Below are 15,882 nucleotides of genomic sequence, written 5' to 3' on the forward strand. Positions count from 1 at the left end.
CAGATGCTCAGCAATTAGGAAAAAAATCAAGGAAGAGCCCAACACTCAGGTTCTTCTAAATTCAAAACAAAACAGAAAGTCAAAAACTGCTGACATCTAGAACTCCATTTATAAGGCACATGGGACAAGTCTTGCAACTGTGCCTCTACCACATTCCCCTTTACACAGTTTCTGCTGGGACAGGAGCTGTTCTCATTGTTGTCAGCCTAGGGCCTGAGAAGAAGGTCTGGTGAGGAGGAGGACATGGTGAATATTAAAATGGCTCTACTGGACAAATGCATGCCATGGTCTCCATGACCTAATATAGACCTTTCCTGTTGTTTGTTCATTTCTTCCTTCCTAGCTTCACTGAGGTTTAACTAACAAGTGAAAATTGTATTTATTTACACTGCATAATGTAATGATTAAATATATGAATGCCCAGAACACAATACTGCTGGGTCTCCAAATTTCAGGGATCTTTAAGGCCCTCTGGGAACTTTGGATATGGACATATCTAATCTTTTAAAATATATTTTATTGATTATGCTATTACAGTTGTCTCATTTCCCCCCCTTCACTCCACTCCATCCTGCACACCCCCTCCCTCCCACACTCCCCGCCTATAGTTCATGTCCATGGGTTGTACATATAAGTTCTATGGCTTCTACATTTCCTATACTATTCTCACCCTCCCCCTGTCTATTTTCTACCTACCATTTATGCTACTTATTCTCTGTAACTTTTCCCCCTCTCTCCCCTTCCCACTCCCCTCCCACTCCCCTGTTGATAACCCTCCATGTGATCTCCATTTCTGTGGTTCTGTTCCTGCTCTAGTTGTTTGCTTAGTTTGCTTTTGTCTTTGTCTTAGGTGTGGTTGTTAATAACTGTGAGCTTGCTGTCATTTTTACTGTTCATATTTTTTATCTTCTTTTTCTTAGATAAATTCCTTTAACATTTCATATAATAAGGGCTTGGTGATGATGAACTCCTTTAACTTGACCTTATCTGAGAAGCACTTTACCTGCCCTTCCATTCTAAATGATAGCTTTGCTGGATACAGTAATCTTGGATGTAGGCCCTTGCTTTCAATACTTCTTCCCAGCCCTTTCTTGCCTGTAGGCTGTCTTTTGAGAAATCAGCTGATAGTCTCATGGGAACTCCTTTGTAGGTAACTGTGTCCTTTTCTCTTGCTGCTTCTAAGATTCTCTCCTTATCTTTCATCTTGGCTAATGCAATTATGATGTGCCTTGGTGTGTTCCTCCTTGGGTCCAGCTTCTTTGGGACTCTCTGAGCTTCCTGGACTTCCTGGAAGTCTGTTTCCTTTGCCAGATTAAGGAAGTTCTCCATTATTTGTTCAAGTTTAATTTCAATTTTTTGTTCTTCCTCTTCTCCTTCTGGTACCCCTATAATTCAGATGTTGGAATGTTTAAAGATGTCCTAGAGGTTCCTAAGCTTCTCCTCATTTTTTTTTTTGAATTCTTGTTTCTTCATTCTTTTCTGGTTGACTGTTTATGTCTTCCTTCTGGTCCACACTGTTGATTTCAGTTTCAGTTTCCTTCCCAACACTATTGGTTCCCTGTACATTTTCCTTTGTTTCTCTTAGCATAGCCTTCATTTTTTTAATCTAATTTGTGACCAAATTCAACCAATTCTGTGAGCTTCCTGATTACCAGTGTTTTGAACTATGCATCTGATAGGTTGGCTATCTCTTCGTCACTTAGTTGTATTTTTTCTGGAGCTTTGATCTGTTCTTTCATTTGGGCCATTTTTTGTCTTGGTGCACCTGTTACTTAAAGGGGCGGAGCTTTAGGTGTTCCCCAGGGTGGGATAATGCTGGTTGCTGCGCTGTGACACTGTATGTGGGGGAGGGGTCTGATAGGGAGCAATGACACTTGCTCCACTCTCTGCCAGTTTTCAGCACTCCCTCTGCTACCCACAATCAAATTGGGCCCTTCTGGTGCTGCTTCCCGAGTGGGTGGGTTTTTGTACATTCTAGGCCCCTGAGGGTCTCTCCAATGAACTCTCCTGTGAGGATGGGAGTTTCTCCCACTGCTGCCTCAACCCCACAAGTGTTTCCAATCAGTGGTTTGAAGCTTTATTTCCCCACACTGGAACTCTGGGTTGCACGGTCTGTCACCCAGTCCACCATCTGCTGCCTCGTCAGCCACCTGCAGCTTTGCCCACCCCGCTCCACAGTCCACCACCTCACTGGGTTCATCAGCTGCCGCCTTGCCACGAGTCCTCTCCACCCGACTGCCCACCTTTGCCCCTCCTACCTGTCTGGATGAAGGTTTCTTCTTTATCTCCTCAGTTGTCTGACTTCCATACAGTTCAATTTTTTGTCAGTTCTGGTTATTTTTTGTTTTTAAATTGTTGTTGTCCTTCTTTTGGTTGTGTGGGGAAGCACAGTGTGTCTACCTATGCCTCCATCTTGGCCGGAAGTCTCTGGACATATCTAATCTTAAAACACATGATTCATTTCAACACATTAAGTTCTGCTGTTGGATATTTGCAATATCTTTATCTAAAAACAAAAACAAAAACACGGTTATTCCTTCTCTGGAGCCAATAACCAGGGTCATAACATCTGTTCTTGTTTAAGAGAGGGAGCTGCATGAAGAAGGAGGTAAGCTGAATCTCAAAGCAAAAAGTAGGTGATGATGGAGAAAGTTAGAATTTTAACAATATGAAAGCAGAGAAAATTTAAAAGAGATGAGAAAACATGTATCTACCTATTCAAACATGTATTGAGTGTTTTCAATGAGAATAAAATATTGGTGACCTCTAACTATCTCGGCATTGAGAAAGCAAGTTTTTCAATTTTGAGCAAGTCTCTAAACTTTTCTGGCTCTCACTTTCCACTCCTAAAAGCCGAGATGCTTTATCATCACAATTTAGTAGTAAGGACACCATTGTCCTACAGGCTATGGGTATTACAATAGACCATAAACTTGTAGGCAGGTGGCATGGAAGACAAAAAGGCTACCTATACCTGGGTGAGAGATCAGAGTAGCTTCACAAACATTTGGGCTGGGCCTTGAACAGTGGATACACATTCATAAGGCAAATAGAATTAGTAAGCAGGATCTTTCTGGCTACAAGCAGAGGAAACAGCATGTATAAAGGCCCTGAAGAATTTATTTATTCATTCAACAAATATTTAGTAAGAATATATTATTAGTTCTTGGTCCTTATTATAAATGAATTATAGTATTATTATCTAATACTGTGTTAGACACTATAATACAACAATAAACAAGATATAATCTCTTTGCCCTCAGAATAAAATTTAGTGGGAAAAAAGATAATAAAATAAAGGGCACAATAATTATAAAATAATATGATATAATAATAAAGTTTCAAATGACAAGTGCTATGAAAGAAGTAAAGCAGGGTAATATGATTAATAATGAGGCTAAAGGTGGCAACTACTTTATATTGGGTATCACAGAGGCCTTTCTGAGAAGACAGCATTTGAACAGAGATCTGGAGACAAGGAGGAGGCAGCCATGAGAAGCTTTGAGGAGTTCTAGGCTGAGGGAGAGAAACACATGTAAAGAACTAGATGGGGCCATGAGGATGGAGTCTAGGTTGGTCAGAGCAACAGAACACTGAACTAGGGGATGATCAGGCAGAGGTGAAGACAGAAAGGTAATCAGTGCCATATCCTTTTCAGGGACTTGTAAACACACCAGGAGTTTTAATTTTATTCTAAGTGTAGAGAAGCCAATGAAGAGTTTGAGAAGATATATAAAATGACATAGTTAATATTCTTAAAAGAGGGTAGATTGAGTGCTATAAGGTAGAAGTAAGAATGGAACCAATTAGGACAATATTTTCAAAATAGTGAAATGTAACTTTATCTAGGAAGTCACTAGTGGAGATGGTGAGACATGATAAGATTATTTGAGATATTGTTTTCCATGAGGTCAGCTCTATTTACTTAGATATAGGGAGTGGGGAAAGGAGATAAGAAAAAAAAAGACTTCTAAGTTTTTGACACCAAAAAAAAAAAGGTGGTGCCTTTCATTGAGATGATAGGTTCAGAGTAAAACAAAGGAAAGCTCTGTTTTAGGTATGTTAAGTTTGAGATGCTTATCAAACACTAATCAGAGATATAAAGTAAACTTAAAGAACAGCAGACACAATCCTTTAACTGTACTTGGTGCATTGCGGTTAGAATGTTGCACACGTACAGGAAGCAGTCAAGTCTGGGAGGACAAGGTGGGCAAGGACCAGATCAGGGAGAGACTTGCACGTGAAGTTGGGTTTTGACCTATAGGCATGAGAAGTGCTGAGAACTCAAATTAAAGGACAAATATTATCAGTTTTCAGTTTCCAAACACTCACCCTGACAATAGTACAGATGGCCCAAAGGATAGCAAGACTGGATGAAGAAGAACTAGTCAGAACAATATAAGAGAGTTCAGACAAACCTACATTAGGGCAGAAATATATAGTTGGGATAGAAAAAAACGTTTTGGACATTTGGGGCTTAAGACACCAGTGATTCCTATGCAATAGGTACTCTGATAGCCAAGCTCAAGACCTGGGCTTGGGCTGGTGATACTGTTGTAGAAGTCAACTACATCTGGATAAACACAACAGCTGTAGGGACAGGTGAACATGCCATGGGTTAATGTGCAGTTAGAAGTGCAGAGCACCAAGGAGAGTTTTCTAGAAATAACTAATCTTAAAGGTTGGTGGAGAATGAGAGACCTGAGAAAGAAACTGACTGGATAAGAGCATCTCTAAGGCGACTGTGTTGGTCAGCTCAAACTGCTATCATGAAGGACCAGGGACTTAGATGGCTCACAGTTCTGGAAGCTGGGAGGCTGAGATCAGGCTTCCAGCACAGCCAGGTTCAAATGTGGGCCTCCACCTGGTTTGCAGACTGCTGACTTCTTATTGCATACTCACATGGCAGAGAGCAAAGAGGAAAAACAACCTCTCTCCTGACTTCTGTTAGAATATTAATCCCATTCATGAGGGCTCCATCCTCATGAACTCATGTAATCCCAGTTACCTCCCAAAGGCTTTGTATCCTAATACTATCACATTGGGGGTAGAGTTTTAAACATTTGAATTGGTGGGGAGCACAGACACTCAGCCATTACATCTGCTAACTATAATTAACTCTAATTTCAAGCACGATAAAAAAATGGACATTGGGAAAGAAAGATAATAAACATATTACAATGTTCAGCCTCATGGAATGAGGTATGCAATTTTGTCAAGAGGATAACTATTAGCCTAAGTTCATCAAGAATCACAGCCTGATTTCTTCATTAGAAGGTACAATACCAAGTTTTAGAGGGGAAGGGAAAAGAGAGAGGGGCAGAGAAATAGGGTGAGCATATGATGCATCATAAAGTTGGTCTTCACCGAGTGTGACTGTGCTGGGTACTTCCTTCAAGAAGCTACATAGACTGTGTCTGCACAGTATGTCTCAGGGAGAGAGAGAAGGAATTTATCCACCATCTCCACCTCCCTTTAGTCAAAGCTTTGCTGCAGGTTGCATTAACTATCTCTCTCTTTGGGTTGCACATATGTGGCCCCTGGGCAGGGTCCCCCTGGATCAACAGGGTAGCTCTTGGATGGCAGGTGAGAGGAACATAGCATGGGGATGAGGAAAGATGATATCAAGTTGTACAAAACAGCCAAAACCTCTACAGAAAAGGATGATGTTCCATTGATGGCTGAAAGAAAATATAGATGAGGTTAAGCTCTGAAGTTATACTTAAGAGGTATCTGATTTAGTAACTAAATACCACAGAGAGTAATCAGTCAGGAGTTTTTGAGGTTTTCTGTTTATTCATTTAGTAATATTTATTGAGTACTCGATGGATATTCCTGACACTCTTCTAAGGTTTTTGCAAGGCAATCTATCAAGGTAAGGACTATTAGATTGTCATTTTACAGACTAGGAAACCGGTGCTTAAAGAGTTGAGTACCTTGGCCAAGGTCATATGCTAGTAAGGAGTAGTGGATCTGGGAGTTGAACCCAGCTCTATCTAACCCCAAAGTCCCTTTTTGGTTCACTATATCAGCACCTCATAACAGACCAATTATATCAGAATTTATTGGGGAAGGCCCTATATATCAGCACTTTAAAAAAATCTCCAGCTTGGTCTTATGTGCAAATAGGCTTGGGAATAATTGCCCTGTTTTTTAAAAAAATCTTTAGAATAATTATCCACTGCTTTCAAATATAAGTTGCCATGCATTAGCACCTTGCTTGTTTTATTAATGTGAAGATTTGTTGGGTTTCAAGTTGATGGGAGAGGACTTTTCATGTAGTTTAGAAACCTAAGTAGTAGTCAATATACAGGCAACATGTTCATTAATCTCCTGATCTTCAACACTATGTGCAGATCACATCCTTACATTTGATAACTGTCTTTTGTTGTTCTTTTATTGTTATGCAATCTCCTGAACAGTGTTCCTCCAACTTAGAATAAAAAGAAACATTGCTAGAGTCTCCCTCGTATGTATAAATCTTAGGAAATCAAATTTCAACGAGAGAAATCTGTTTTAGATCAAAGTATCTAAATCATTAATCTGGATCTTTCTCCAAAACTGGAGCCAACCCAAGTGCAAGCCATGATATATATGTGAGAGGCCACATATTTAGAGAGTTATTAATTCTTCCTTAATGTTGATGTGTTGTGCTGACAGAGACCAATAGCAGAGTACTGAGAGGCTGTGTTTGAGTATTTTTAGCCTGATTAAAATAAGAAATGATTTAAGACTATCTCAGACACCCTTCCCACAGAATTCTGCAAAGCTTCCAGCATGCTTTCTGGACCCGAGAATCATGGCCAAAGGCTCTGGATGTTAAGAAACATCTCCCATTTGGATTAAGCCTCTAGCAGTCAGAGGCTGCACCCCATCAGTCTAAACAGCATTTGTTTGTGATAGAAACACAGACCACAGATGGGAATTGTCTTTTAATATCTTAGATGGGAAACCCCAGAAGTTCCCATGGACTGCTTGAAGACATTAAAGTCACACTGCAGTTGGAAAAGTGGCTGTTTACCTTCTGAAGGACAATCTCGGGTGACAGCAAACACAGGCAGATTCTGAATCATGGGAGGATGCTAACGCGAACCAAACTTGCCTCCCCAGAAAAGCCTTGTTACAGCCCTCTGTGGCTGCTTCATTTTCAAAAGCACTGGCTTTCCTGATTCCTGTAGTTAGGCAGGAGGGAGGGGAAAGAGGGGGGAGGGAAGTGTGGTTGACTTGGAGTTCATGCCTTGGAGTTCCTGCCTTGTTACAGTGCTAACCCTGCAATTTCTTCACTGGATCCCTGAGAAAGCCTGGACTAATGAGGGATTCTGGTGCTGATAAAGCAGAAACACAATCACTCTCCTGGGTCCTTGCATCTCGCAGGGTGACTTGGACAACGCACTCCATTTTGGCACCTCTAATAATCTGACTCATGCCCTCTATCCAGAGGAGAAGCAAGCACTGCTTGGACACAGCACTCACCATTCTTAGTCATTGAATGGGGTAATCCGCTGGCTTCTAACAAGTGTTAGTGACAAACACTAAAACCTGTTCTCAGGTGCAGTTCTTTTACTGCTGACTCTAGGTACAGCCTGAGTTTTATTTCAGTGACTTGGCTAATTCAATACCATCTATGTAAAAAAAGAATTAAAATAACCTGTGAACAAAAACAAGCAAAAACAATTCCCCACTAAGATTTCCCTGTTTTCCTGAACAGATGGAAGTCCACTGAGTTTTATCAGTAACAGGGCATATTCAAACCTAATTTCATTTAATATTTCTTAACAGCCCTTTCTTTAAAAAAAGTGTGTTTACAAGGGCAATATTTATATAATGCACAGCACTTAAGATATGCTGTGAGCATTGCCACCTTTATGTCATGACATATGCTGGGAAACTGGGAGTTTTGAAGACTTTTACAGTGTGTGGGTATCTGAGAGGCTGAAGTAAGATAGGCCACAAGTAAAAAGGGACATAAGAAAAAGATGGTTGTACAAAGAGGTGTAGGGGGTATGGGGTTGCAGAGAGTGCAGGTAAAGAGAGGGCAGAAAAAAAAAGTGTGTTTATTGATTTTAAAGAGAGAGGAAGGGAGAGAGAGAAAGAAAGAGAAACACCAATGTGAGAGAGAAACATCGATTGGTTGCCTCCCATACACACCCCAACCTGGGATAGAATCTGCAACCTGGGTATGTGCCCTGACCAGGAATCGAACCCCCAACATTTTGCTGTATAGGATGATACTACAACTGATGGAGCCACCTTGCCAGGGCAACAGCCCTTTCTTGTTTGTATTCACACACTCAACAAAGCAGATGGAAAAACTGAAAGGAATTCTACCTAAAGAAGAAAGTGGACCAACCCAGTCTCATACCTCATCTTAAAGCTATGCTGTCTCTGAGTCACCCAACTGCTCAGTACTGGAAGGCCTCAGCAGTTGTCCCTGGCACACATAGAACCCTTAACCAGTAACACTTCTGTAGCCAGGAATTCATATATTTGCTTTAATGGTGATACAAAATTGATCCCAAGTGCTGCTTTCAGTGGATTTTTTTTCTCCTATCTACATGGACTGTCTACTGTGTAAACTTGCATTCCAGTTGCCCACATGTAATGCTCTCTCTTCCTTTAAGAATTGAACAGTCATTTTTACTTGAGTCTGAGTGTATGATATCCTGTGGGGAGAGGAAAATACAAACAGATTGCTGCTAGGTGGCTGAATTAGACACATTTGGGATAATCAGGCATTTTATCAGCTATACTTAGGTAGAGTGATTAAGCATGAATATTCAGAAATCAGATGCCAGAGTTCAAATCTCAGCTTTGTTATGTTATGTCTGGGGGGCAATAACTTCTCAAAACCTCAGTTGCTTCACTTTTAAAATAATTACAAAATAGTCCCTGCTGTGAGGATTAGGTAAGATCAAATCTGTTGAATGCTTAACACCCTGTGTGTGGCAGGTGGTAAGTATGGTTCAATAAATATTAGCTGTTATCATTTTACCATTATTACATTTATTAAGTCTTGATAAGATGCTGAAAAACTCAGCTGTATTTCCAGGATTAAATCAGATTTTAAAAAGGAAACTTCTCAATTCTCATGATGACATTTAAGGTTGTTTCTCTGAAGTTTTGGGAAGATCTCCCAGTTTTTCTAACACCACAGAGATACTTTTTTTTTTCCTTTAAATATTCCCTCTAACATCAGCATAGTTAGAGGGTAAAAACCAGGGTTCTGTATTATGCCAGGATCCGCCTGGGTGGTGTCAAGAGTCTTGAATTGAGCCCAGGGAGCAGGTGTAGCTCTCCCCACCTTCCAGCTACAGTTTATGCCTCAGGCTCTTTTGACCTGCAAGGGTCCCCCGGCTGCAAAGTATTTCTGGATGACTTCAACAGCTACATTAACTGCATCCTTCTCCTGCCATCACGAGGTTGCCCGATAGGATTGTGAATGCCAGGACACCATGTTTCACAGTTAATGGACATAGTTAAATAGATGGAGAAAGTGAGCTTAATTAATTTTGCCCAAGTTGGGAGTGGAAGTGGATGGCGGGGGTGGGGGTGGGGGTTGGAAAGTGCCAAGAGAATACTAAGCTTAAGGCTAGTAAAAAAGATAAGAAATTTAAAAGATTTTCATTTTTCACTAAACAAGACCTCAGCTAAGACCCCCTCTAAAAACAAGGAAACAAGATTAGAGGAAAACCTAAGGACAGATCTCATGGAAGATAAATGAGCTAAGACATATTGTTTTGTATTTGAAATGTTTGGGTCTTTTTTGGCAAGGGACTCACTCCCTTCTTGCTATTGTCTCCTTCTCTTTTTCAGTGCTCATTTATTATAAACAGAGCTTATCTATAGACCTGATCTGTTTTGCCAAGATACTCCCCTAAAACACTTTGCTCCTTTCCACTTGTTTCCTTCTGTTTAATTTCTAAACCACGGTTATGTAGTACAAATTTTATTCCTAAAAGTAATTGATTTATTTGTACTGACATCGTTAAAATGTCAGAACATGAATTTGACTTTCTGTCCAAGATGATTAAAAATATGATTTCTTATCCTAAAAAACAGGCAATTATGTTTCTCTTTTAGAAAACAACTCACCCCTAAAAGACCTCGGCTGTGTTTGATATTCCCAGTATATGATTTTGAGGATCATCAAGAAGGGTCCGTTCTTTCCTTTCACCCAAAAGTTCCCTTAATAAACACATTAACGGCAGGAATGCCCAATATATATGACAAAACCCCTGCAAATTTGACTCATATCCTAAATGTTTAAATGTATCCAGAAAACATCTGGATCAAAGTTTTTTCCTCTCCTTTAAAAAAATAAAAAACACTCAATTGTGTATGTCTTTACATCTTAAACAAAATGAATTAATGGCTTTTAAACCCTTTGCACTAAAAAAGGAAAGTGCTTCCAGCTTGACAACCTAAATGATAAGTTGCAGCCCAATGTGGTTTGAAATAGACCAAACATAAATCCATCTTCAATAGGAAATTTTAATTGGAAGCCACATTGACCCTTTTTTCCAGTGGTGCTGCCACACAGCTAGCAATAATGAAGACTGACAAATCATTGTAGTTGCATGTAGACTTTCAACACACTCCCCGCATGGTCTTAACCACACCAGGCATCAGGAAGGAGACTCATATTTCCCAGATGTAGGAAGGATGCAAAGGTCCACTCTAAGTTGCTAGACCAGGGCGTCTCAGTGAAGGGAAACAGGGCTGGGTGGGGGGGTGGTCCAAGCTTGTCTGAACAGTGGGAGCCAGGAAACACCTCCAAAACTCAATCAAAAAAAGGAAGAGGGAAGGAAAGAAAAGAAAGTCTTTTCTCAGGGAGGATTCTGTCTATATAGAATTCTTCTTTGGATTCTAAGGTTGGAGTAGGAAGGGTTGCAAATCTCATCCAGAGCTATGATGATTTTTTTCTGAAGAAAAGCAAACCAGAATATAAGGAGAGTTTCTAGTTTAAAGTGTGCTATTGAGCAGAGATTGTGATATTGAGACCGTTCCAGGAAAGGAAGTTTTAAGGCCAAAATTAAAATAGCACATTTGTTACTTGCAATTTGACTTCAGAATCCCCCAAGCCTCCTTCCTTGGGAAGCCTTATTTTTCCTCTCAGAGATGTTATGCACCATATGGATTTTTTTTTTGGTTTACATACTACATTTGCCAAGAATGTGATATGACACATGCCACCTCATTTTCCTTGGGGGTCCCAAAAGATAACAGGTACCCTCAAAGCTCTCTATATTTGTTTGGTAAATGTAAACATGCAGAAGAAAACAACACTATTTAGCAAATAAAATGATACTCATAACTTTTATGCTGTGCAAATCATAATTACAGCAATCTCAATAATTGCCACTTAATGTTCAAAAGCACCAGCCTTCATTTAGAAGCAAACTAAAATTGGAATCCAGTACTGACATTAGTCTACTAAGACTCAGAGCCTCAAAAAAGACATATACATATTTGAACATTGTAACTTAATTTACGGGTGAATGCAATCAATGTGTTAGTTTCCAGGGAACTTATAAGTTGATTGACTTAATTGACTTGTTGTGCTGTCACCTTATAGACTTAGCCACTGCATAGATGTGGAAGTAGGGAGCTAGCTGTATGAAGATGGGACATTCAAAATGAGAATATCTAAAGTACTTGAGCGTTGTGTTAGTCTCTTCCCAATTCTGCATATTTGTTGCTGGTATATTTTTGGATATTTGATTGTTGGCAGTTTTCAGAGGAATGACATTCGCTAAAGTAGACTTAACATGGAGTTGTAGAAGTACTGAATTTAGAAGAACATATTTCCCCTTCCACCCACAAGCTCCCCAAGTGCCCTTGGCTTGCTTCTTTCCCATGGAAGCCTTAGGATAACAGACTGCCTCACAAGCATTCAGCATCTTCTCTCTGGAGCTCAGGCTCACTGAGTACTACAATTTGACTTGGAAAGACTCTTAGTTGTCTCAATCTTGCTTAAAGAAGAAACTGTCTTCACTTACTAAATAGTCTTAAATTGAAAACAATTACTCCTGTTGTCTGATTTGATCCGCTGAATCACTGATATCTCATCCTGTGCTAAACACACTCATGGTGACAAAACATGGGGAAGGTACAGGGTCCTGGCCCTTTGAAAATCTTGTATTTTGTACACATAGGGTTTTTGTTTTGTTTGCTTTGTAATTTAAAATTAGATTACTCTAACCTACATGTTTCCTGCAGAATATTCCAGAAAATATCAAGTATACGTATGTATTCCCATATGGGCACACCTCAGACATTATGGGTTTGGTTTGGACCATCACAATAAAGCAAATATTACAATAAAGCACGTTATGGAAATTTTTTGTTTCCCAATGCATATGAAGGTTATATTTACACTGTGCTATAGTGTATTAAGTGTGTAATGAGCATTACATCTAAAAAGACAATGTGTATACCTTAATTTTAAAATACTTTATTGTTAAAAATGCTAAGCAGCATTTGAGCTTTCAGCGAGTCATAACCTTTCGCTGGTAGAGGATCTTGCCTCAATGTTGATGGTGCTGACTAATTAGGGTGGTGATTGCTGAAAGTTGAGGGAGCTGTGACAATTTCTTTAAATAAGAAAACAGTGAAGTTTACTGCATTGATTGATTCTTCCTTTCATAAACACTTTTTCTCTCTGCAGCATGTGATTCTGTTTGATAGCACTTTACCCAAAGTAACTTCTTTCAGAATCGGAGCCTACATTCTCAAACCCTGTTTTATCAACTAAGTTTATGTAATAATATTCATCATTTTAACAATCTTCACAGCATCTTCACCAGGAGTAGATTCCATATCAAGATACCAGTTTCTTTATTCATCCATGGAAGCAGTTCCTCCTCCATTTAAGTTTTATCATGAACTTGCAGCAATTCAGCACCATCTTCAGGCTCCTTCAATATGCAATATCTGTGAAGCTCAATAAAGCAAAGAGCAACAACATGGGATATGCCTGTATATACACAAACATAAATGTATATGCACACACATACAGTAAACTTTACAAAACTACTCGTATAAATAAGGAGTGCCAATTCTTTACAATACAATGATACTTATAGTACATTGTTAAAATACTCAAAAAAATAAATGGGAGAACCAAGATGGCGGCGTAGGTAGACACACTGTGCCTCCTCACACAACCAGAACTGACAGAAAATTGAACTGCAAGGAAGTCCGACACCAAGGATAAAAAAAATAAACATTCATCCAGACCGGTAGGAGGGGCGGAGACGGGCAGCCGGGGCAGAGAGGACTCACGTGGCCATGGCGGGACTGAGACTTGCGGAGTGTGGGACAAACTGGGCAGGCAGTCTGACCACGGGCAGACCCTGCAACCCCACATTCGCGCACAGATAAACCGAGAGGGCCAGACTCAGAGTGGCAGAGAACGGGGCAGGCAGACCGGCGGGTAGCACCCCGCGGCCCCACATTCCTGCACAGATACCGGACAGACGGCAGGGAGTGAGGCAGGCCACGCAACCTAGGGCTCCAGTGCGGGGAAATAAAGCCTCAAACCTCTGATTGAAAACGCCCATGGGGGTTGGAGCGGCAGCAGGAGAGACTCCCAGCCTCACCGGAGAGGTCGTTGGAGAGACCCACAAGGGGCCTAGGGCGTGCACAAGCCCACCCACTCGGGAACCAGCACCAGAGGGGCCCAGTTTGATTGTGGGTAGTGGAGTGAAAGACTGAAATCTGGTGGAGAGGGGAGCAGGCGCCATTGCTCCCTCTCGGCCCCTCCCCCATGTACAGAGGCACAGCGCAGCAAGCAGCATTACCCCGCCCCTGTGAACACCTAAGGCTCCGCCCCTTAAAGTAACAGAAGTGCCAAGACAAAAAAAAAAAAAGCTCCAGAAAAAATACAACTAAGTGAGGAAGAGATAGGCAACCTATCGGATGCACAGTTCAAAACACTGGTTATCACGATGCTCACAGAATTGGTTGAATCTGTTCGAAAACCAGATGAAAAAATGAAGCCTGTGCTAAGAGAAACAAAGGAAAATGTACAGGGAACCAATAGTGATGCGAAGGAAACTGGGACTCAAATCAACGGTGTGGACCAGAAGGAAGAAAGAAACATCCAACCAGAAAAGAATGAAGAAACAAGATTTCAAAAAAAAAAATGAGGAGAAGCTTAGGAACCTCCAGGACATCTTTAAACATTCCAACATCTGAATTATAGGGGTACCAGAAGGAGAAGAGGAAGAACAAAAAATTGAAAACTTATTTGAACAAATAATGAAGGAGAACTTCCCAAGTCTGGCAAAGGAAATAGACTTCCAGGAAGTCCAGGAAGCTCAGGGAGTCCCAAAGAAGCTGGACCCAAGGAGGAACACACCAAGGTACATCATAATTACATTACCTAAGATTAAACAGGACAGAATCTTAGAAGCAGCAAGAGAAAAGGAGACAGTTCCTTACAAAGGAGTTCCCATAAGACTGTCAGCTGATTTCTCCAAAGAGACCTTACAGGCAAGAAGGGGCTGGCAAGAAGTATTCCAAGTCATGAAAGGCAAGGACCTACATCAAAGATTACTGTCTCCAGCAAAGCTATCATTTAGAATGGAAGGGCACATAAAGTTCTTCTCAGATAAGGTCAAGTTAAAGGAGTTCATCATCACCAAGCCCTTATTATATGAGATGTTAAAGGGAGTTACCTAAGAAAAAGGAGATAAAAAATATGAACAGTAAAAATGACAGCAAACCCACAGTTATTAACAACCACACCTAAAACAAAAACAAGAGCAAACTAGGCAAACAAATAGAACAGGAACAGAACCATAGAGATGGAGATCACATGGATGGTTGTCAATAGGGGAGTGGGAGGGAGGGGGGGGGGGAAAGGTACAGAGAATAAGTAGCATAAACGATAGGTGGAAAATAGACAGGGGGAGGGTAAGAATAGTGTAGGAAATGTAGAAGCCAAAGAACTTACAAGTATGACCCATGGACATGAACTATAGGGGGGGAATGTGGGAGGGAGGGGGTGTGCAGGATGAAGTGGAGTGAGGGGGGAGGAAATGGGACAATTGTAATAGCATAATCAATAAATATATTTTAAAAATACTCAAAAAAGGGCAGAAGGAGGGAAAGGTGGCAACAGCAGCTTAGCTGAACAGAACAATCTAGTTTAAAAAGTAGGAAGTCCTAGCCACAGCAATCAGACAAGAAAAATAAATAAAAGGCATACAAATTGGAAAGGAGGAAATGAAACTCTCACTGTTTGCAGATGACATGATAGTGTACATGGAAAATCATATAGACTCCACCAAAAAAATACTCGACCTAATAAATGAATTTGGCAAATCAGCTGTATACAAAGACAATACTCAGAAATCAAAGGCATGCCTGTATACCAACAACGAAACTGCAGAAACAGAAATCAGGAAAAAAATCCCATTTGAGATAGCAACAAGAAAAATAAAATATCTAGGAATAAACCTAACCAAGGAGGTAAAAGACCTGTACTCAGAAAACTACACAACATTGAAGAAAGCAATTAAGGAAGACAGAAACAAATGGAAGCATGTACCATGCTCATGGATTGGAAGAATTAACATCATCAAAATGGCCACACTACCCAAAGTGATTTACAGATTCAATGCAATCCCTATTAGAGTACCCATGACATATTTCACAGATATAGAATAAACATTTCAGAAATTCATATGGAACCATAAACGACCCTGAATAGCTGCAGCAATTTTGAGAAAGAAGAACAAAGCAGGAGGGATCACAATACCTGATATCAAACTGTATTACAAGGCCACTGTAATCAAAACAACCTGGTACTGGCATAAAAACAGGCACATAGACCAATGCAGAGAGCCCAGAAATAAGCCTAAGCCTTTATGGTGA

The sequence above is a fragment of the Desmodus rotundus genome, chromosome 4, assembly GCF_022682495.2.
Source record: "Desmodus rotundus isolate HL8 chromosome 4, HLdesRot8A.1, whole genome shotgun sequence".
NCBI classification, from domain to species: domain Eukaryota; kingdom Metazoa; phylum Chordata; class Mammalia; order Chiroptera; family Phyllostomidae; genus Desmodus; species Desmodus rotundus.